The sequence below is a fragment of the Homalodisca vitripennis genome, chromosome 1 (assembly GCF_021130785.1).
Source record: "Homalodisca vitripennis isolate AUS2020 chromosome 1, UT_GWSS_2.1, whole genome shotgun sequence".
In the NCBI taxonomy this organism is placed as follows: Eukaryota; Metazoa; Arthropoda; class Insecta; order Hemiptera; family Cicadellidae; genus Homalodisca; species Homalodisca vitripennis.
This window is the reverse complement of record NC_060207.1, coordinates 203,595,836-203,620,995: the sequence shown is the minus strand read 5'-3', so window position 1 is coordinate 203,620,995 and position 25,160 is coordinate 203,595,836.

The window sequence follows — 25,160 nt, the reverse complement described above, 5'->3', positions numbered from 1 at the left end:
GTGGTGTATAATATTAATCAATTGATGTGGTAGAAGAGTTAAGTTATTCAGACGTGAAGTTTCCAAATTTTATGTATCCGTTCTCGAGAATCTTACGGGTCGTAATGCTTCGCTAACGCTCAGCCAAAAGATGTGTGGTGTATAATATTAATCAATTGATGTGGTAGAAGACGGCTTGAGAAAGACGGCCAAGATAAGAAAAACGAGGATTGGAGAGCAAGAGACAACGTGAATAGTTATATTGGGAAAGCTTTTTCCCGTTATTATCCAGCATGCCGATGTGCCAACCCAAAGTGCCTTGCGGATAGAGAAGTGGGTACTGGAAGGGCTCCATCAGAGGACTAAAGAGATCGATGGTAGAAGGTCTTCCAGCCCCCACTTTCCAGACGGTGAGACGACGAGGCTCAGTGACTGCATCTTCGGAACTAAGCACGGCGTGCACTTCAATACCTGTTTGCTTGTCACCAAGAACATTGCCATGAGTAGCTCGACTTGTAATCTGGAATTCTAAGTGAGCGTTGACCGAGGGCTCATCACTCAGCCGGCGAAATTCATGGACATATGGGTTCAATGAAACCAAGTAGTTTTTAATGTCGTCCACTATGTCGCCATCAAGTGATCTACTCATGGCCATGTTCCTGCGTTCTTCGCCGTCGTCGATATACAGGCGGCACCGGTTTACGAATTGGACGTCACCGCCCGCAGTAACAAACCTTTGGCCGGGGGCGTCCAAGCTGTACACCTGGTGGTACATCCTCCCTTCAATTTTGAAGAATGATAGGCCACTTGGGTGCCGGTATCCGCCAGAAATTTCGAGGGCACATAGAGCAAAGAGGTCATTGTAGGCCCGCGCTCTATCGAGGAAGCGGCGATTAGAATAGAACGGTGCATTAAGGGGCGGTAACTTTGTCACATTATATGCGCCCACTCCACAGCACCACTTTTTTCTGCTCTCCTCTTCCTCGAACAGAGGTGCTTGGCAGTGAGGACAAATGAAAACGTCATCACACCAAAGACTTGTTTTTTTCAGTTTGTACAAGTTTTTTGTCATAGAGTAGTACACCGCTCCAATATGCCATTGGTCCGTGGGCAACGATGAGACGAGCAAGTGAGATAGGTAAGTAACGAAGTTCAGCTAGTTTTGGGTTATTGAGACGAAACAATCTAACTCTGTCGTGACATGCGTCAAGGTGTCGTTCCTCATACCGATGAACGGCCTCCCTGTGGACCTCAGGATATTGTTTGTCGTAACGACGGACAGCGTCCCTGTGGACCTCAGGATTACGTTGGTCGTAACGACGGACAGCGTCTCTGTGGCCCTCAGGGTGTTGTTGGCCATAACGACGTTCAGCATCTCTGTGGGCCTCAGGGTGTTTTTGGCTGTAACGGCGTACGGCGTCTCTGTGGATCTCGGGACGTTGTTCATGGTATTGACGCAGTTTATCACGAATAATTTTAGAATTCCTTTTTACATAGTTTTTATTTGCCTCTCTCAGTTGCTCGTCTCTCGTACTTGCAAGTCGTTTAGGACGTCCACGGTGTATCTTTTTGGCCTGCCAATGGCCTTATGTTTTTATTATACATTCTAACGGAGACAGAATCACTCTAGGGCTCTTTTTAAGTTTGGGATCATCGAAGTCGTTATCTCTACGTGTTCTGGGTGGTGAATTGCATATTCTTGTTAGGACGGCAGAATTTTGATAATCGGACTGGGCAACGTTGTGGGTCGGTGGTCGATAAAAACTCAATCGAGTTATAGTGAACTGTCTCGTCGACCCGTCAAAAGCAGTGTTAGACAACAATAACGAAGCCAGTGCAGGACAACTCTCGCACTGGAAAAGCCGCGCAAGGTTATTGTTCTCATTAGCCAGATCATACTTTCTCTCATCATTCACTGGATGTGGATCAAACAGATACAACTGCTCCTGGGAACGCCAAAAAGCAACTGTAACTGTTTGTCCAGTGAAGAGGAATCCACTGTTTTCAAGGGTCTCGGCCATCAAACACTGCAAAACATTGGACAAAGACATGACGCAGTCGTCCATATCTGCTGGAGAAAGGGGATATAGGGCATCATGAACAAATGAATTTTCTGCAACGGCAACGGAGTGTCCCTCGATGACAAAATTAGCGGGAAGTTTATCGGGGCACAAGTACCGGTTTCCACCCATACGATTCTCATCCCACAATTGATTGTAAATACCATCACCAGCGATGAGAATAGTATCGATGGCCGCTGTAGAAAATTCCAATCCAAGGGCCTTCCATACAAGGGCACAGGCCGATATCGCAGTGCATTGAGTGTTTTTGCTCCTCGGAAACAGCTGCTCGTTACCCTGATGGAAAGAGCCCTTAGCAACGCAATAAAAGGACATAGTACCGTGAACAAGCGAATTATCACAAGAGTTAAAAGAAAAAAATAACTTTTAAGACTAATGTAGAGGTGTCCCAACAATTCAAAGCCAAAGAATGTTTAGTATACGAAAATTCCTCCGTCCCTATCTACGAATTTACGAATAGACCAGCCTCTGTTTCACACTGCCTAAGGTACTCTGTTACGTACCGTACAGAGCTAGCCGGACTCTGCATTTCAAATATAGTAGATAGGGATAGACTCAGTTTTACGACGTGAACCAAACTTTTAACTTTGAAGACGTATTGTCGCTTAACCGTTGAAGATATGATAAAAAGTGACTGGACATTTCTTGTAGGAAATATAATTTGTTTTGGGTGTTCTGCCCTCAGAATTTTGATATAACCTCTAGTTCGGCCGCTATTTACTATTTACTAAAAGTCTGCACGGTAAAAACAGCAATCCGTCCCTATCTATTAATTTTATATTACTCTGATTTTCAGGTTAACCGTTAAAGATACGGGATACGTGCTAAGGACCTTTTTTGTAGATCTCCTCATTTTGTAACACACACCGGAAATACATTTGAGCTAATTCTGATGGTTCGGTCGCAATCGGATCAGGAGTAAAATATTGTTGAAAAATCGATTAAAAAGTTTTGTTCAAGCGCGTTTTGCAGCCAAACCAATGGAGAGAGAGCGAAAAGTCACTGGACCTTTTTTTGTAGACCTCATTGTTTCGTATTAAACTGCGATTCTTTTATATACCCTAACTATAATTGTTCCGCTGACACAGAGCCCAGAAACTAAATTCTGAAGTAAAACTTAAAAATTCAAAACTTTAAAACGCGTGTTGCGGCCAAACCATTGGGGATAGGGCAAAATGTCACTAGAACTTTTTTGTAGATCGCGCTGTTTTCTAAATCCCAGTGGAAATTTGTTTTGAGCTACGGCCAACCGTTTAGCCGCTATCGAGCCCGAAAGGTAAATTTTTAGGCGAAAATTTCAAAATATTTTAATGTAATCGCGTTTTGCGGCCAAACCGATTGAGATAGAGCAAAAGGTCACTGGACCTTTTTTGTAGTTCACTTCATTCCTGATTATGAATTTTTCGTCAGATCGAAGCTAGCTCCGACGGTTCGCCCGCTATCGGGCTTCAAAGGAAAGCCTGCAAGGGCAAAACAGGGGTCCGTTTCGGGAATTTTTTTGAGGGGTTCAAAAGTAAAAAACTCCGGTTTTCAGACTTTTCCCGGAGGTTTGAAGATACGTGCGACGTGCGTGCAAAATTTCACGTTTCCATCACTTCTAGAACTATGTTAGAATTTGTATCACCTATATGTCAGTCAGTCAGTCAGTTACACATGCGGCTGTATATATATGGGATAGAGATATGACAAAAAGTGACTGCACATTTCTTGTCAGAAATTTAATTTTGTCTTTCGATTATGCCATCAGATTTAAGCTACGACCTATAATTTAGGCAGTACAGAGCTTAGGACAAAAGGCTGCACTGGGCAGTTTTCTTGAATTTTCCGGGGGTTTAATTTACTCAGGGGATTATCTGGTCATACCAGGAAATTCCGGGAGGGGGGCCACATTTGGGCGTCTTGGAGCCTCGTCAGCCAATTAACCTTTTTTAGAACCTACCAATAGCTGTTAAAAATGTTTTGATATTTAAGCTAGCGCAATCGGGTCAACCACTATGGACTCCAGTAACAAAATTTTCAAGTAAAAATTACAAAATATTGCCATTTATTACCAAACCGATGGAGGTAGAGCAAAAGCTCACTAGACCTTTTTTGTAGAACGCCTAATTTTGCATTAACATCAAATTTTCATTATGTACTATAGTTAAGGGTTCGACCACAATAAAGGCCATAAAACAAAGTATCAAGTAAAACTTAAAACATTAAAACGCGTTATGCAGCCAAACCGTTGAGGATAGGGCAAAATGTTACTGAACCTTTTATGTAGATCACGTCATTTCCTAAATCCCAATGCAAATTGTTTTTGAGCTACGACCAATAGTTTAGCCGCTATCAAGCCCGGAATGTAAATTTGTAGGCGAAAATTTCCAAATCTATTCACTTAATCGCATTTTGCGGCCAAACTAATGGAGATAGAGTAAAAAGTCACTAGACCTTTTATGTAGATCACTTCATTTCCTATATCGAACCTTTGTTTTATTTTGCCCTCCGACCAATGGTTTCGCCGCTATCGACCTCAAAAACAAACTTTTCACGTAAATATTACAAAATAATTGCACATAATCACGTTTTTCGGCCAAACCAATGGAGATAAGGCAAAAAGTCACTGGACCTTTTCTGTAGATCGCACAATTTGCTAATTTGATGGGTCAATCAGATTTGAGCTACGACCAACGGTTCGGCCGCTATCGGGATCGAAACATTATTTTTATCGAAAAAATCTCTGGAATCTCAAATGTTCGAGCGTTTTGTCGCTTAACCATGGAAGATAGAGCAAAAAGTCACTGGACCTTTTTTGTAGTTCACTCCATTCCTGACCATGAATTTTTCGTCAGATCCGAGCTAGCTCTAACGGTTCGCCCGCTATCGGGCTTACAAAAAAGGCCTGCAAGGGTGAAAAATGCATGAATTTTCTCGAATTTTTTTGAGGGGTTTAAAAGTAAAAAAGTCCGGTTTTTCAGACTTTTCCTCCGGGTCATATTGTGAAAGGTACCTGCGTGCCAAATTTCAAGTTTCCAGCACTTCTAGAACTATGTTAGAATTTGTATCTATATATCAGTGAGTGAGTGAGTCAGTCAGTTTCACATGCGGCTGTATATATATTAGACTCGCCTTCGGCTCGCTGGGGGCTACGCCCCCAGGCCCCCAAAGTAAGTGCTTAAAATTCGGGGAGAAGCGTAGTTCGGTGATTGGTTAAATTCAGACGTGAAGTTTCCAAATTTTATGTATCCGATTCTCGAGAATCTTACGGGTCGTAATGCTTCGCTAACGCTCAGCCAAAAGATATGTGGTGTATAATATTAATCAATTGATGTGGTAGAAGAGTTAAGTTTATGTGTTCGTGAAATTTGAAGACAAGAAGAATTTGATTTTAACCAAAGTCAGAGGACGTATGTATACCATAGTTTAATTTTCCGGATTTACCCAAACTTTTGACTTTGAGGGCGTTTTGCGGCTTAACCGTTAGAGATACGAGAAAAAGTAACTGGACATTTCCTGTCGGAAATTTAATTTTATCTTTCGATTGTGCCCTCAGATTTTAGCTGCGAACTTTGGTTTAGCCAGGAATGAGCTCGGAAGAAAAGTTTGCACAGGTCAGCTATCGTGAATTGTTTATTATAAACGTAATAAAAACAGACCTTAAAAGGCAGTATTTTAAGTTGAACAGTTGGTTTAATATCATCAGGAGATTATCTTGTCAAGCCAGGAAATTCCCTGGGGGGGGTTAATGTTACCAGGGGGAGGTTAACACATCAGGGGGTTTAATTTACTCAGGAGGTTATCTGGTCATACCAGGAAATCCTCGGAGGGGGGTTAATGTTACCGGGGCTAATGACACACCTGTCCCTATTTTAGACGGTGTTGTGTCTGTGAACAAAATAAAAATTTATTCTGTCCCTATATGCTATTGACGCATAGCTAACGCTCAGCCAACTTATTATGTGGGGTTGTATTCACTCGTTAACCTAGCAAAAGCCTAAATCCTGATTGAATTACACAAATATTAGTCACATATAGGCCTAATATATATTTAAAACTCCAAAAATTTCCAATTCACGACAAATATTTTGCTATTTATCGCGTTTTTCAGGCTTATTAAAGTACATACAGCAAAAGGTTACTGGACTTTTTTTGTAGAACACGTCGTTTACTAAAAACTTATTAAGTCGCATTTTTTGAGCTACGACCAACCGTTTAGCCGCTATCAAGCCCGGAATGTAAATTTGTAGGCGAAAATTTCAAAATATTTTCACTTAATCGCGTTTTGCGGTCAAACTAATGGAGATATAGTAAAAAGTCACTCAACCCTTTTTGTAGATCATATTATTTCCTAAATCTAACCTTTGTTTTATTTTGACTTCCGACCAATGGTTTTGCCGCTATCGACACCAAAAACAAAATGTTCACGTAAATATTACAAATAAATTGCACATAACCACGTTTTTCGGCCAAACCAATGCAGATAGGGCAAAAAGTCATTGGACCTTTTCTGTAGATCACATAATTTGCTAATTTGATGGGTCAATCAGATTTGAGCTAAAACCTACCGTTCGGGCCGCTATCGGGCTCGAAACTTTATTTTAAGCGAAAAAAAAATCTCAGGAATGTCAAATGTTCGAGCGTTTTGTCGCTTAACCATGGAAGATAGAGCAAAAAGTCACTGGACCTTTTTTGTAGTTCATTTCATTCCTGATTATGAATTTTTTCGTCAGATCCGAGCTAGCTCCAACGGTTCGCCCGCTATCGGGCTTACAAGAAATGCCTGCAGGGGTGAAGAATGCGCGATTTTTCGGGAATTTTTTTGAGGGGTTTAAAAGTAAAAAAGTCCGGTTTTCAGACTTTTCCTCCGGGTCATATTGTGAAAGGTACCTGCATGCCAAATTTCAAGTTTCCAGCACTTCTAGAACTATGTTAGAATTTGTATATATCTGTCAGTCAGTGAGTGAGTCAGTCAGTCAGTTACACATGCGGCTGTATATATTATAGGACTCGCCTTCGGCTCGCTGGGGGCTACGCCCCCAGGCCCCCAAAGTAAACGCTTAAAATTCGGGGATAAGCGGAATTCGGTGACTGGTTAAGTCCGGACATTAGGTAAATGACAAGGGATTTAAAAATTGACCTTTATCATTGATTTTTTCCCGGATTCGTAAAAAACTTTTGACTTTGAGGGCATTTTGCGGTTAAACCGTTAGAGATACGACAAAAAGTGACGGGACCTTTCTTGTCGGAAATTTAATTCTGTCTTTCGATTGTGCCCTCAGATTTGATCTACGACCTATGGTTTAGCCAGGAATGAGCTCGGGAGAAAAGTCTGCACGGGTCAGCTATCTTGAATTGTTTAGTATAAACATAATAAAAACCGACCTTAAGGCAGTATTTTAAGTGGAACAGGGGTTTAATGTCACCAGGAGACTATCTAGTCAAGGCGAGAAATTCCCGGGGGGGGGTGATTAATGTTAAGGGGGTTAGACCTCAGGGGGTTTAAATTCGTCAGGATATTGTCTGGTCATATGAACAAATTCCCAGGGGGGGTTAACGTTACCGGGGGATAAGACTCCGGGGGGTTATCTGGTCATACCAGGAACTTCCCAGGGGGGGTTAAGAGATTTGGTGACTGGTCAAATTCGGACATGAGGTCATGCCAGGAAATTCCCTGGGGGGGTTTAATGTTACCAGGGGGGTTAACACATCAGGGGGTTGAATGTACTCAGGAGGTTATCAGGTCATACCAGGAAATCCCCGGGGGGGTTAATATTACCGGGGGTTAATGACACACTTGAGCCTATTTTAGAGGGTATTGTGTCTGTGAACATAATAAAAATTCCTCTGTCCCTATTTACTATTGACGCTTAGCTAACGCTCAGCCAATTTATAATGTGGAGTTGTATTCACTCTTTAACGTAGCAAAGCATGTGCAAACTGAATCTGAAAGAATTACACAAATATTAGTCACATAATAATTTAAAAACTCCAAAAATTACCAATCTACGACAAATATTTAGCTATTTATAGCGTTTTTTTCTGGCTTATTAAAGGACATACAACAAATAGTTACATCACCTTTTTTGTAGATCCCATCAATGTTTAGTCATAAAAGTTTTTACATTTAAGCTAGAACTAAGCGTTTGGTCGCTATCGACTCAAGAAACAAAGTTATTATAAAGAAATTACGAAATATTTACATTTATTAGCCGAACCATTGGAGATAGAGGAAAATGTCACTAGACCTTTTTTGTAGACCGCATTGATTAGTAATAAAATCCAATTTTTATTCTGTGCTACAAGTAGGAGTTTGGCCGCAATAAAACCCAGAAAACAAAATATAACGTAAAACTTAAAAAATCATAACTTTAAAACGCGTGATGCGGCCAAACCATTGAGGATAGCGCAAAAAGTTACTGGACCTTTTTTGTAGATCACGCCATTTACTAAATCCCATTGAAAATTTGTTTTGAGCTACGGCCAACCGTTTAGCCACTATTGAGCCCGAAAGGTAAATTTTTAGGCAAAAATTTCAAAATATTTTAATGTAATCGCGTTTTGCGGCCAAACCAATTGAGATAGAGCAAAAGATCACTGGACCTTTATTGTAGTTCACTTCATTCCTGACCATGAATTTTTCGTCAGATCGAAGCTAGCTCCAACGGTTCGCCCGCTATCGGGCTTCAAAGAAAAGCCTGCAAGGGCAAAAAGGGGTCACTTCGCGAATTTTTTTGGGGGGTTCAAAATTAACAAATTCCGGTTTTCAGACTTTTTCCCGGTGGTTTTAAGATTTCAGCTACGTGTGTGCCAAATTTGGTGTTTCCAGCACTTCTAGAAGTGGGTTAGAATTTGTATCGCCTATCAGTGAGTGAGTCAGTCAGTTACACATGCGGCTGTATATATATGGGACTCGCCTTCGGCTCGCTGGGGGCTACGCCCCCAGGCCCCCAAAGTAAACGCTTGCAAATTCGGGGATAAGCGGAATTCGGTGACTGGTTAAGTCCGGACATTAAGTAAATGACAAGGGATTTAAAAATTGACCTTTTTCATAGATTTTTTTCCGGATTCGTAAAAACTTTTGACTTTGAGGGCATTTTGCGGTTAAACCGTTAGAGATACGACAAAAAGTGACTGGACCTTTCTTGTTGGAAATTTAATTTTGTCTTTCGATTGTGCCCTCAGATCTGATCTACGACCTATGGTTTAGCCAGAAATGAGCTCGGGAGAAAAGTCTGCACGGGTCAGCTATCTTGAATTGTTTAGTATAAACATAATAAAAACCGACCTCAAGGCAGTATTTTAAGTCGAACAGGGGGTTTAATATCACCAGGAGACTATCTAGTCAAGGCGAGAAATTCCCTGGGTGGGTGATTAATGTTAAGGAGGTTAAGACAAGAGGGGGTTTAATTTCGTCAGGATATTGTCTGGTCATATGAACAAATTCCCAGGGGGGGTTAACGTTACCGGGGGATAAGTCTCCAAGGGGTTATCTGGTCATACCAGGATCTTCCCAGGGGGGGGGTTAAGAGATTTGGTGACTGGTAAAATTCGGACATGAGGTCATGCCAGGAAATTCCCTGGGGGGGTTTAATGTTACCAGGGGGGTTAACACATCAGGGGGTTGAATGTACTCAGGAGGTTATCAGGTCATACCAGGAAATCCCCGGGGGGGGGTTAATATTACCGGGGGTTAATGACACACTTGGGCCTATTTTAGAGGGTGTTGTGTCTGTGAACATAATAAAATCTTTCTCTGTCCCTATCTACTATTGACGCTTAACTAAACGCTCAGCCAGTTTCTAATGTGGAGTTGTATTCACTCGTTAACGTAACAAAGCAAGTGCAAACTGAATCTGGAATGAATTACACAAATATTAGTCACATAATAATTTTAAAAACTCCAAAAATTGCCAATCTACGACAAATATTTAGCTATTTATAGAGTTTTTCTGGCTTATTAAAGGACATACAACAAATAGTTACATTACCTTTTTTGTAGATCCCATCAATTTATAGCCATAAAAGTTTTTATATTTAAGGTAGAACTAACCGTTTGGCCGCTAATCGACTCTAGAAACAAAGTTATTAAAAAGAAATTACGAAATATTTACATTTATTAGCCGAACCAATGGAGATAGAGCAAAATGTCACTAGACCTTTTTTGTAGATCGCATTAATTAGTAATAAAATCAAATTTTTTATTCTGTGATACAATAAGTAGTTTGGCCGGAATAAAAACCCAGAAAACAAAATCTCACGTAAAACTTAGAAAATCAATACTTTAAAACGCGTTATGCGGCCAAACCATTGAGGGTAGGGCAAAAAGTTACATGACCTTTTTTGTAGATCACGCCAATTTACTAAATCCCATTGAAAATTTGTTTTGAGCTACGACCAAACCGTTTTTAGGTAGCCGCTATCGAGCCCGAAAGGTAAATTTTTAGGCGAAAAAATCTCAAAATATTTTAAATGTAATCGCGTTTTTCGCTTAAACCAATTGAGATAGAGCAAAAGATCACTGGACCTTTTTTGTAGTTCACATCATTCCTGACCATGAATTTTTCGTCAGATCGAAGCTAGCTCCGACGGTTCGCCCGCTATCGGGCTTCAAAGAAAAGCCTGCTAGGGCAAAACAGGGGTCCGTTCGGGAATTTTTTTGAGGGGTTCAAAAGTAAAAAAAATCCGGTTTTCAGACTTTTCCCGGAGGTTTTGAAGATACGTGCGACGTGCGTGCAAAATTTCACGTTTCCAGCACTTCTGGAAGTATGTTAGAATTAGTATTACCTATGTGTCAGTCAGTGAGTCAGTTACACATGCGGCTGTATATATATGGGACTCGCCTTCGGCTCGCTGGGGGCTACGCCCCCAGGCCCCCAAAGTAAACGCTTGCAAATTCGGGGATAAGCGGAATTCGGTGACTGGTTAAGTCCGGACATTAAGTAAATGACAAGGGATTTTAAAAATTGACCTTTTTCATAGATTTTTTTCCGGATTCGTAAAAACTTTTGACTTTGAGGGCATTTTGCGGTTAAACCGTTAGAGATACGACAAAAAGTGACTGGACCTTTCTTGTTGGAAATTTAATTTTGTCTTTCGATTGTGCCCTCAGATCTGATCTACGACCTATGGTTTAGCCAGAAATGAGCTCGGGAGAAAAGTCTGCACGGGTCAGCTATCTTGAATTGTTTAGTATAAACATAATAAAAACCGACCTCAAGGCAGTATTTTAAGTCGAACAGGGGGTTTAATATCACCAGGAGACTATCTAGTCAAGGCGAGAAATTCCCTGGGTGGGGTGATTAATGTTAAGGAGGTTAGACAAGAGGGGTTTAATTTCGTCAGGATATTGTCTGGTCATATGAACAAATTCCCAGGGGGGGTTAACGTTACCGGGGGGATAAGTCTCCAGGGGGTTATCTGGTCATACCAGGATCTTCCCAGGGGGGGGGGTTAAGAGATTTGGTGACTGGTAAAATTCGGACATGAGGTCATGCCAGGAAATTCCCTGGGGGGTTTAATGTTACCAGGGGGGTTAACACATCAGGGGGTTGAATGTACTCAGGAGGTTATCAGGTCATACCAGGAAATCCCCGGGGGGGGGTTAATATTACCGGGGTTAATGACACACTTGGGCCTATTTTAGAGGGTGTTTGTGTCTGTGAACATAATAAAATCTTTCTCTGTCCCTATCTACTATTGACGCTTAACTAACGCTCAGCCAGTTTCTAATGTGGAGTTGTATTCACTCGTTAACGTAACAAAGCAAGTGCAAACTGAATCTGGAATGAATTACACAAATATTAGTCACATAATAATTTAAAAACTCCAAAAATTGCCAATCTACGACAAATATTTAGCTATTTATAGAGTTTTTCTGGCTTATTAAAGGACATACAACAAATAGTTACATTACCTTTTTTGTAGATCCCATCAATTTATAGCCATAAAAGTTTTTATATTTAAGGTAGAACTAACCGTTTGGCCGCTATCGACTCTAGAAACAAAGTTATTAAAAAGAAATTACGAAATATTTACATTTATTAGCCGAACCAATGGAGATAGAGCAAAATGTCACTAGACCTTTTTTGTAGATCGCATTAATTAGTAATAAAATCAAATTTTTATTCTGTGATACAATAAGTAGTTTGGCCGGAATAAAACCCAGAAAACAAAATCTCACGTAAAACTTAGAAAATCAATACTTTAAAACGCGTTATGCGGCCAAACCATTGAGGGTAGGGCAAAAAGTTACATGACCTTTTTTGTAGATCACGCCATTTACTAAATCCCATTGAAAATTTGTTTTGAGCTACGACCAACCGTTTAGCCGCTATCGAGCCCGAAAGGTAAATTTTTAGGCGAAAATTTCAAAATATTTTAATGTAATCGCGTTTTTCGGCCAAACCAATTGAGATAGAGCAAAAGATCACTGGACCTTTTTTGTAGTTCACATCATTCCTGACCATGAATTTTTCGTCAGATCGAAGCTAGCTCCGACGGTTCGCCCGCTATCGGGCTTCAAAGGAAAGCCTGCTAGGGCAAAACAGGGGTCCGTTCGGGAATTTTTTTGAGGGGTTCAAAAGTAAAAAAATCCGGTTTTCAGACTTTTCCCGGAGGTTTGAAGATACGTGCGACGTGCGTGCAAAATTTCACGTTTCCAGCACTTCTGGAAGTATGTTAGAATTAGTATTACCTATGTGTCAGTCAGTGAGTCAGTTACACATGCGGCTGTATATATATGGGACTCGCCTTCGGCTCGCTGGGGGCTACGCCCCCAGGCCCCCATGATGTACGCTTGTAAATTCGGGGATAAGAATGATTTGGTGATAGGTAAAATTCGGACATTATGTCATACCAGGAAATTCCCAGGGGAGGTTGTAACTTTACCAGGGGTTAAGACATCAGGGGGTTATCTGGTCATACCAGGAACTTCCCAAGGGGGGTTAAGAGATTTGGTTATAGGTAAAATTCAGACATGAGGACATGCCAGAAAATTCCCTGGGGGGGGTATAATGTTACCGGGGGAGTTAACACATTAGGAGGTTTAATTTACTCAGGAGGTTATCTGGTCATACCATGAAGTCGCCGGAGGGGGGTAAATGTTACCGGGGTTAATGACACACGTGTGCCAATTTTACAGGGTTGCTCAGGAGTTAATATAGCCATGCCAGGAAATTCCCAGAGGGTAATTTTACAGGGGAAATGTTATGTCCGAGCATAAGATTACTGGTTTGGGAGTGAAAAATTGACCAACTTTATCTACTTTTCCAGATTAATTCAAACTTTTGACTTCAAAGGCATTTTGTGGCTTAAACCGTTAGAGATACGAGAAAAAGTGACTGGAACTTACTTGTCGGAAATTTGATTTTGTCTTTCGATTATGCCATCAGATTTAAGCTACGACCTATAATTTAGGCAGTACAGAGCTTAGGACAAAAGGCTGCACTGGGCAGTTTAAAAATATCACGTAAAACTTAAAAAATCAATACTTTAAAACGCGTTATGCAGCCAAACCGTTGAGGATAGGGCAAAATGTTACTGAACATTTTTTGTAGATCACGCAATTTCTTAAATCCTTTTAAAAATTTGCTTTGAGCTACGACCAACCGTTTAGCCGCTATCGAGCCCGAAAGGTAAATTTTTAGGCGAAAATTTCCAAATATTTTCACTTAATCACGTTTTGCGGCCAAACCAATGGAGATAGAGTAAAGAGTTACTGGCACATTTTTGTAGATTACCTCATTTCCTAACTCCAACGTCTGTCTTATTTCGACCTCCGTCCAATGGTTTCGCCGCTATCGAGCCCGAAAACAAAAGTTTCACGTAAAAATTACAAAACAATTGCACATAATCACGTTTTTTCGGCCGAACCACTGGAGATAGAGCAAAAAGTTACTGGGCCTTTTCTGTAGATCGCGCAATTTGCTAATTTGATGGGTCAATCAGATTTGAGCTACGACCTACCGTTCGGCCACTATCAGGCTCGAAACTTTATTTTAAGCCAAAAAATCTCTGGAATGTCAAACATTCCCTCGTTTTGTCGCTTAACCACACGAGATAGGACAAAAAGTCACTGGACCTTTTCTGTAGTTCACTTCATTCCTGACTAACGATTTTTCGTCAGATTGAAGCTAGCTCCAACGGTTCACCCCGCTATCAGGCTTAAAAGAAATGCCTGCAGGGGTAAAGAATGCGCGATTTTTTAGGAATTTTTTTGAGGGGTTTAAAAAGTAAAAAAGTCCGGTTTTTCAGACTTTTCCTCCGGGTCATATTGTGAAAGGTACCTGCGTGCCAAATTTCAAGTTTCCAACACTTCTAGAACTATGTTAGAATTTGTATCTATATGTCAGTCAGTCAGTTACACATGCGGCTGTATAAGTATTTAGATAACCGTTAGATTAGATAACCGTTAGATACGAGAAAAAGTGACTGGACCTTTCTTGTCGAAAATTTAATTTTCTCTTTCGATTATGCCATCAGATTTAAGCTACGACCTATAATTTAGGCAGTACAGAGCTTAGGACAAAAGGCTGCACTGGGCAGTTTAAAAATATCACGTAAAACTTAAAAAATCAATACTTTTAAAACGCGTTATGCAGCCAAACCGTTGAGGATAGGGCAAAATGTTACTGAACATTTTTTGTAGATCACGCAATTTCTTAAATCCTTTTAAAAATTTGCTTTGAGCTACGACCAACCGTTTTAGCCGCTATCGAGCCCGAAAGGTAAATTTTTAGGCGAAAATTTCCAAATATTTTCACTTAATCACGTTTTGCGGCCAAACCAATGGAGATAGAGTAAAGAGTTACTGGCACATTTTTGTAGATTACCTCATTTCCTAACTCCAACGTCTGTCTTATTTCGACCTCCGTCCAATGGTTTCCGCCGCTATCGAGCCCGAAAACAAAAGTTTCACGTAAAAATTACAAAACAATTGCACATAATCACGTTTTTTCGGCCGAACCACTGGAGATAGAGCAAAAAGTTACTGGACCTTTTCTGTAGATCGCGCAATTTGCTAATTTGATGGGTCAATCAGATTTGAGCTACGACCTACCGTTCGGCCACTATCAGGCTCGAAACTTTATTTTAAGCCAAAAAATCTCTGGAATGTCAAAACATTCCCTCGTTTTGTCGCTTAACCACACGAGATAGGACAAAAAGTCACTGGACCTTTTCTGTAGTTCACTTCATTCCTGACTAACGATTTTTCGTCAGATTGAAGCTAGCTCCAACGGTTCACCCCGCTATCAGGCTTAAAAGAAATGCCTGCAGGGGTAAAGAATGCGCGATTTTTTAGGAATTTTTTTGAGGGGTTTAAAAGTAAAAAAGTCCGGTTTTCAGACTTTTCCTCCGGGTCATATTGTGAAAGGTACCTGCGTGCCAAATTTCAAGTTTCCAGCACTTCTAGAACTATGTTAGAATTTGTATCTATATGTCAGTCAGTCAGTTACACATGCGGCTGTATAAGTATTTAGACTCGCCTTCGGCTCGCTGGGGGCTACGCCCCCAGGCCCCCAAAGTAAGTGCCTTAAATTCGGGGATATGATTGATTTGGAGATAGGTAAAATTCGGACATGATGTCATGCTAGGAAATACCCAGGGAGGGGGTTAACGTTACCTGGGGATAAGACGTCAGGGGGTTATCTGGTCATACCAGGAACTTCCTAGGGGGGGGGGTTAAGAGATTTGGTGATTGGTAAAATTCGGACATGAGGTCATGCCAGGAAGTTCCCTGGGGGGGGTTTAATGTTACCAGGGGTTAAGACATCAGGGGGTTATTTGGTCATACCAGTAACTTCCCAAGGGGGGGTTACGAGATTTAGTGATTGGTAAAATTTGGACATGAGGTCATGCCAGAAAATTCCCTGGGGGGGGTTTAATGTTACCGGGGGTTAATTCAGACATAGGTTTCCAAATTTTATGTATCCGTTTTTGGGAATCGTACGGCTCTTAATGCTTCGCTAACGCTCAGCCAATTGATGTGTAGTGTATAATATTAATCAATGGATATCGTAGAACAGTTAAGTTATGTGTTCGCGAAATAAAATAGAAGACAAGAAGAATTTGGTGGTAACTAAAGTCAGACATTATGTTTGTATATCATAGTTTAATTTTCTGGATTTACCCAAACTTTTGACTTTGAGAGCGTTTTTACGGCTTAACCGTAAGAGATACGACAAAATGTGACTGGACCTTTCTTGTGTAAAATTTAAAATTGAAGGGGGATTGTGCTGTCGGATTTTATCTCCGACCTGTGGTTTAGGCAGTAAAGAGGTTGGTATAAAAGACTGCACTAACGATTCGCCCGTTATCGGGCTTCAAAGAAAAGGCTGCAAGAGTGAAAAGTGCGAAAGTTTGCCAATTTTTTTGAGGGGTTTAAAAGTAAAAATATCCGGTTTTCAGACTTTTCCCGGTGGTTTTGAAGGTTAAAAGCTACGTGCGTGCAAAATTTGGTGTTTCCAGCACTTCTAGAAGTGGGTTAGAATTTCGTATACCCTATCAGTCAGTGAGTTACATATGCGGCTGTATATAATAGGGATAAACAAGCTAGCACTGAGCTCGAAAGGCGATAAAATAATTGTTCTATAAAATAAGAATGATACAATACCGTATGGTTTATAAAAAAGAAACAAAATCTGATATTATTATATGAATTAAATAAACTGTTTAAAAAAATTTAAAATAACCTTTGCTAACGCTCAGCCAATTCGCGATGTGCTCTATTAGCCACTTATACTAGTCACTGGTTTACGAAGTAATACAAATTCAATCTGGAACTGTTATTAATTGTACCAATTCTATTCGGAAAAAAATAAAAAACCCCTAAAATTGCCAATTCACAAAAAAGATTTTGCCATTGAGAGCGTATAACAGGCTTACGAAAAGGTATACAACAAAAAGCTACTGAACCTTTTTTGTAGATCCTATTAATGGCTATCGAATAAAGTGTTTAAGTTTAAGCTAGGATAAACGGGTCAACCGATATCGTCTCCAGTAAAAACATTTTCACGTCAAAATTACAAAATATTATCATTTATTGGCCAAACCGATAGAGATAGGGCAAAAAGTCACTGAACCTTTTTTTGTAGATCGTCTTATTTTGTATTAAAATCCGCTTTTTAATTTACCCTAACTTTGAATTTTCTGCTGATATAGAAGCAAGAAACAAAATTCTGAAGTAAAAAAACTAGAAAAAAAGTGACACATTTAAACGCGTTTTCCGTCCAAACCATTAAGGATAAGGGCAAAATGTTACTAAACCTTTTTTGTAGATCACGCAATTTGCTAAATCCCATTGAAAATTTGTTTTGAGCTACGACCAACCGTTTTAGCCGCTATCGAGCCCGAAAGGTAAATGTTTAGGCGAAAATTTCAAAATATTTTAATGTAATCGCGTTTTGCGGCCGAACCGATGGAGTTAGAGCAAAAAGTCACTGGACCTTTTTTGTAGTTCACTTCATTCCTGACCATGAATTTTTCGTCAGATCGAAGCTAGCTCCAACGGTTCGCCCGCTATCGGGCTTCAAAGGGAAGCTGCAAGGCCAAAACAGGGGTCACTTCGCGAATTTTTTTGAGGGGTTCAAAAGTAAAAAATACCGGTTTTCAGACTTTTCCCGGTGGTTTGAGGACTCCAGCTACGTGTGTGCAAAAATTTGGTGTTTCCAGCACTTCTAGAAGTGGGTTAGAATTTGTATACCCTATCAGTCAGTCAGTCAGTCAGTCAGTCAGTCAGTCAGTTACATATGCGGCTGTATATAATATAGGACTCGCCTTCGGCTCGCTGGGGGCTACGCCCCCAGGCCCCCATGATGTACGCTTGCAAATTCGGGGATGAGCGGAATTCGGTGACTGGTTAAGTCCGGACATTAGGTAAATGACAAGGGATTTAAAAATTGACCTTTATCATTGATTTTTTCCCGGATTCGTAAAAACTTTTGACTTTGAGGGCATTTTGCGGTTAAACCGTTAGAGATACGACAAAAAGTGACTGGACCTTTCTTGTCGGAAATTTAATTTTGTTATTAAAAGAAGTTATTAGAACAAAGTTTATTAAAAAGAAATTACGAAATATATGAACAACAAATTCCCAGGGGGGTTAACGTTACCGGGGGATAAGACTCCGGGGGGTTATCTGGTCATACCAGGAACTTCCCAGGGGGGGTTTAAGAGATTTGGTGACTGGTCAAATTCGGACATGAGGTCATGCCAGGAAATTCCCTGTGGGGGGGGGGTTAATGTTACCAGGGGGGTTAACACATCAGGGGGTTGAATGTACTCAGGATTTTATCAGGTCATACCAGGAAATTCCCGGGGGGGGTTAATATTACCGGGGGTTAATGACACACTTGGGCCAATTTTAGAGAGGGTGTTGTGTCTGTGAACATAATAAAATCTATCTCTGTCCCTATCTACTATTGACGCTTAACTAACGCTCAGGCCAGTTTCTAATGTGGAGTTGTATTCACTCGTTAACGTAGCAAAGCAAGTGCAAACTGAATCTGGAATGAATTACACAAATATTAGTCACATAATAATTTAAAAACTCCAAAAATTGCCAATCTACGACAAATATTTAGCTATTTATAGCGTTTTTTCTGGCTTATTAAAGGACATACAACAAATAGTTACATTACCTTTTTTGTAGATCCCATCAATTTATAGCCATAACAGTTTTTAGATTTAAGGTAGAAACTAACCGTTTGGCCGCTTATCGACTCTAGAAACAAAGTTATTAAAAAGAAATTACGAAATATTTACATTTATTAGCCGAACCAATGGAGATAGAGCAAAATGTCACTGGACCTTTTTTGTAGATCGCATGAATTAATAATAAAATCAAATTTTTATTCTGTGATACAATAAGTAGTTTGGCCGGAATAAAACCCAGAAAACAAAATCTCACGTAAAACTTAGAAAATCAATACTTTAAAACGCGTTATGCGGCCAAACCATTGAGGGTAGGGCAAAAAGTTACATGACCTTTTTTGTAGATCACGCCATTTACTAAATCCCATTGAAAATTTGTTTTGAGCTACGGCCAACCGTTTTAGCCGCTATGAAGCCCGAAAGGTAAATTTTTAGGCGAAAATTTCAAAATATTTTAATGTAATCGCGTTTTGCGGCCAAACCGATGGAGATATAGCAAAAAGTCACTAGACCTTTTTTGTAGTTCACTTCATTCCTGACTATGAATTTTTCGTCAGATCGAAGCTAGCTCCAACGGTTCGCCCGCTATAGGGCTTGAAAGGAAAGCCTGAGGGGGCAAAACAGGGGTCCGTTCGGGAATTTTTTTGAGGGGTTCAAAAGTAAAAAAATCCGGTTTTCAGACTTTTCCCGGAGGTTTGAAGATAACGTGCGACGGCGTGCGTGCAAAATTTCACGTTTCCAGCACTTCTAGAAACTATGTTAGAATTTGTATCACCTATATGTCAGTCAGTCAGTCAGTTACACATGCGGCTGTATATAATATAGGACTCGCCTTCGGCTCGCTGGGGGCTACGCCCCCAGGCCCCCATGGTGTAACGCTTGCAGATTCGGGGATAAGAGAGATTTGGTGATAGGTAAAATTCGGACATGATGTCATGCCAGGATATTCCCAGGGGGGGGGTTAACTTGCCTGAGGATAAGACGTCAGGGGGTTATCTGGTCATACCAGGAACTTTCCAGGGGGGGTTAAGAGATTTGGTTATTGGTAAAATTCGGACATGAGGTCATGCCAGGAAATTCCCTGGGGGGGTTTAATGTTACCGGGGGGGGGGTTAACATTTCAGGAGGTTTAATGTACTCAGGAGCTTATCTGGTCATACCAGGAAATCCCGGGGGAGGGGGGTAATGTTACCGGGCGTTAAGAAATCAGTGGGTTTAATTTACTCAGGATGTTTATCTGGTCATGCAAGAAAATTCCAGGGGGTTTTAATGTTACCGGGGGTTTAAGACATCAGGGGGTTTAATTTACTCAGGATGTTATCTGGTCATAACAGATACTTCCCGGGGGGGGGGGTTAATGTTACCGGGGGTTAAGACATCGGGGGGTTATCTGGTCATACCAGGAACTTCCCAAGGGGGGTTAAGAGATTTGGTGATTGTTAAAATTCGTACATGAGGTTTCATGTTCCCTGCTCTATCCGATTCCGAGAATCGTACGGGTCATATCGCTTCGCTAACGCTCAGCCAATTGATATGTGGTGTATAATAACAATCAAGAGACATCGCAGAACAGTTAAGTTATGTGTTCGCGAAATTAGAAGACAAGAAGAATTTTATGGTAACTAAAGTCAGCGTATATCATAGTTTAATTTTCCGGATTCACCCAAACTTTTGACTTTGAGAGCGTTTTACGGCTTAACCGTTAGAGATACGAGAAAAAGTGACTGGACCTTTCTTGTCGGAAATTTAATTTTATCTTTCGATTCCGTCATCAGATTTTAGCTGCGAGCTTTGGTTTAGCCAGGAATGAGCTCGGAGAGAAAAGTCTGCACTGGTCAGCTATCTTGAATTGTTTAGTATAAACATAATAAAAACCGACCTTAAGGCAGTATTGTAAGTGGAACAGGGGGTTTAATATCACCAGGAGACTATCTAGTCAAGGCGAGAAATTCCCGGGGGGGGGGGGGTGATTAATGTTAAGGGGGTTAAGACATCAGGGGGTTTAAATTCGTCAGGATATTGTCTGGTCATATGAACAAATTCCCGGGGGGGTCGGGTTAATGTTACAAGGAGTTAATGACACACCTGGGCCTATTTTAGAGGGTGTTGTGCCTGTGAACATAAAAAAAAACACTTTGTCCCTATCTACTATTGAAGCTTCACTAAAGCTCAGCCAACTCCCGACGTGGAGGGGGGTTTTAGTCACTCGTTAACGTATTAATACAAGGTCAATCTGGAACCAGCACGAATCGCACTAATTATAGTTGCAAGATTTAAAACCCCTAAAATTGACGACAAAGAATTTGCCTTTTAGAGCATTAACCAGGCTTACGGAAAGATAAACGACAAAAAACTACTAGACCTTTTTTGTTGATTTCATAAATAGCTAGTTATGAAAAGTTTTACATTTAAGCTACGGCCAACGGTTCGGCCACTATCGAGCCCAAAATGTACGTTTTTAAGTGAAATTTTCGACATAATCACGTTTTACGGCTAAACCATGGAAGCTAGAGTAAAAGGTCACTAGACCTTTCTTGTAGAGTGCATTATTTTGTATTAAAATCAAAATTTTAATCCGGCCTAAAACTGTAGTTTTGTCTGCAATGGAGCCCAGAAAACCATATCTCATGTAAAACTGAAAAAATCAATACTTTAAAACGCGTAATGCGGCCAAACCATTGGGGATAGGGCAATATGTTACTAGACCTTTTTTGTAGATCACGCAATTTTCCTAAATCCCATTGAAAATTTGTTTTGAGCTACGACCAACCGTTTAGCCGCTATCGAGCCCGAAAGGTAAATTTTTAGGCGAAATTTTCAAAATATTTTTAATGTAATCGAGTTTTGCGGCCAAACCAATTGAGATAGAGCAAAAGGTCACTAGACCTTTTTTGTAGTTCACTTCATTCCTGATTATGAATTTTTCGTCAGATTGAAGCTAGCTCCAACGGTTCGCCCGCTATCGGGCTTCAAAGGGAAGCCTGTAAGGCCAAAACAGGGGTCACTTCGCGAATTTTTTTGAGGGGTTCAAAAGTAAAAAAATCAGGTTTTCAGACTTTTCCCGGAGGTTTGAAGATACTTGCGACGTGCGTGCAAAATTTCACGTTTCCAGCACTTCTGGAACTATGTTAGAATTAGTATGATTATATGTCAGTGAGTGAGTGAGTTACACATGCGGCTGTATATATATAGGACTCGCCTTCGGCTCGCTGGGGGCTACGCCCCCAGGCCCCCAAAGTAAACGCTTGCAAATTCGGGGATAAGCGGAATTCGGTGACTGGTTAAGTCCGGACATTAAGTAAATGACAAGGGATTTAAAAATTGACCTTTTTCATAGATTTTTTTCCGGATTCGTAAAAACTTTTGACTTTGAGGGCATTTTGCGGTTTAAACCGTTAGAGATACGACAAAAAGTGACTGGACCTTTCTTGTTGGAAATTTAATTTTGTCTTTCGATTGTGCCCTCAGATCTGATCTACGACCTATGGTTTAGCCAGAAATGAGCTCGGGAGAAAAGTCTGCACGGGTCAGCTATCTTGAATTGTTTAGTATAAACATAATAAAAACCGACCTCAAGGCAGTATTTTAAGTCGAACAGGGGGTTTAATATCACCAGGAGACTATCTAGTCAAGGCGAGAAATTCCCTGGGTGGGTGATTAATGTTAAGGAGGTTAAGACAAGAGGGGGTTTAATTTCGTCAGGGATATTGTCTGGTCATATGAACAAATTCCCAGGGGGGGTTAACGTTACCGGGGGATAAGTCTCCAGGGGGTTATCTGGTCATACCAGGATCTTCCCAGGGGGGGGGGGTTAAGAGATTTGGTGACTGGTAAAATTCGGACATGAGGTCATGCCAGGAAATTCCCTGGGGGGGTTTAATGTTACCAGGGGGGTTAACACATCAGGGGGTTGAATGTACTCAGGAGGTTATCAGGTCATACCAGGAAATCCCCGGGGGGGGGTTAATATTACCGGGGGTTAATGACACACTTGGGCCTATTTTAGAGGGTGTTGTGTCTGTGAACATAATAAAATCTTTCTCTGTCCCTATCTACTATTGACGCTTAACTAACGCTCAGCCAGTTTCTAATGTGGAGTTGTATTCACTCGTTAACGTAACAAAGCAAGTGCAAACTGAATCTGGAATGAATTACACAAATATTAGTCACATAATAATTTAAAAACTCCAAAAATTGCCAATCTACGACAAATATTTAGCTATTTATAGAGTTTTTCTGGCTTATTAAAGGACATACAACAAATAGTTACATTACCTTTTTTGTAGATCCCATCAATTTATAGCCATAAAAGTTTTTATATTTAAGGTAGAACTAACCGTTTGGCCGCTATCGACTCTAGAAACAAAGTTATTAAAAAGAAATTACGAAATATTTACATTTATTAGCCGAACCAATGGAGATAGAGCAAAATGTCACTAGACCTTTTTTGTAGATCGCATTAATTAGTAATAAAATCAAATTTTTATTCTGTGATACAATAAGTAGTTTGGCCGGAATAAAACCCAGAAAACAAAATCTCACGTAAAACTTAGAAAATCAATACTTTAACACGCGTTTATGCGGCCAAACCATTGAGGGTAGGGCAAAAAGTTACATGACCTTTTTTGTAGATCACGCCATTTACTAAATCCCATTGAAAATTTGTTTTTGAGCTACGACCAACCGTTTAGCCGCTATCGAGCCCGAAAAGGTAAATTTTTAGGCGAAAATTTCAAAATATTTTTAATGTAATCGCGTTTTTTCGGCCAAACCAATTGAGATAGAGCAAAAGATCACTGGACCTTTTTTGTAGTTCACATCATTCCTGACCATGAATTTTTCGTCAGATCGAAGCTAGCTCCGACGGTTCGCCCGCTATCGGGCTTCAAAGGAAAGCCTGCTAGGGCAAAACAGGGGTCCGTTCGGGAATTTTTTTGAGGGGTTCAAAAGTAAAAAAATCCGGTTTTCAGACTTTTCCCGGAGGTTTGAAGATACGTGCGACGTGCGTGCAAAATTTCACGTTTCCAGCACTTCTGGAAGTATGTTAGAATTAGTATTACCTATGTGTCAGTCAGTGAGTCAGTTACACATGCGGCTGTATATATATGGGACTCGCCTTCGGCTCGCTGGGGGCTACGCCCCCAGGCCCCCATTTGGGTGTTGGCTAAATTCGGGGATAAGCGTAGTTCGGTGATTGGTTAAATTCAGACGTGAAGTTTCCAAATTTTATGTATTCGTTCTCGAGAATCTTACGGGTCGTAACGCTTCGCTAACGCTCAGCCAAAAGATGTGTGGTGTATAATATTAATCAATTGATGTGGTAGAAGAGTTAAGTTATGTGTTTGTGAAATTTGGAGACAAGAAGAATTTGGTTTTAACCAAAGTCAGAGGACGTATGTATACCATAGTTTAATTTTCCGGATTTACCCAAACTTTTGATTTTGGGAGCGTTTCAAGGCTTAACCGTTAGAGTTACGACAAAAAGTGACTGGACCTTTCTTGTCGGAAATTTAATTCTGTCTTTCGATTGTGCCCTCAGATTTGATCTACGACCTATGGTTTAGCCAGGAATGAGCTCGGGAGAAAAAGAAAAGTCTGCACGGGTCAGCTATCTTGAATTGTTTAGTATAAACATAATAAAAACCGACCTTAAGGCAGTATTTTAAGTGGAACAGGGGGTTTAATGTCACCAGGAGACTATCTAGTCAAGGCGAGAAATTCCCGGGGGGGGGGGTGATTAATGTTAAGGGGGTTAGACATCAGGGGGTTTAAATTCGTCAGGATATTGTCTGGTCATTTGAACAAATTCCCAGGGGGGGTTAACGTTACCGGGGGATAAGACTCCGGGGGGTTATCTGGTCATACCAGGAACTTCCCAGGGGGGGTTAAGAGATTTGGTGACTGGTCAAATTCGGACATGAGGTCATGCCAGGAAATTCCCTGGGGGGTTTAATGTTACCAGGGGGGTTAACACATCAGGGGGTTGAATGTACTCAGGAGGTTATCAGGTCATACCAGGAAATCCCCGGGGGGGGGGTTAATATTACCGGGGGTTAATGACACACTTGGGCCTATTTTAGAGGGTGTTGTGGTCTGTGAACATAATAAAATCTTTCTCTGTCCCTATCTACTATTGACGCTTAACTAACGCTCAGCCAGTTTCTAATGTGGAGTTGTATTCACTCGTTAACGTAGCAAAGCAAGTGCAAACTGAATCTGGAATGAATTAAACACAAATATTAGTCACATAATAATTTAAAAACTCCAAAAATTGCCAATCTACGACAAATATTTAGCTATTTATAGCGTTTTTTCTGGCTTATTAAAGGACATACAACAAATAGTTACATTACCTTTTTTGTAGATCCCATCAATTTATAGCCATAAAAGTTTTTAGATTTAAGGTAGAACTAACCGTTTTGGCCGCTATCGACTCTAGAAACAAAGTTATTAAAAAGAAATTACGAA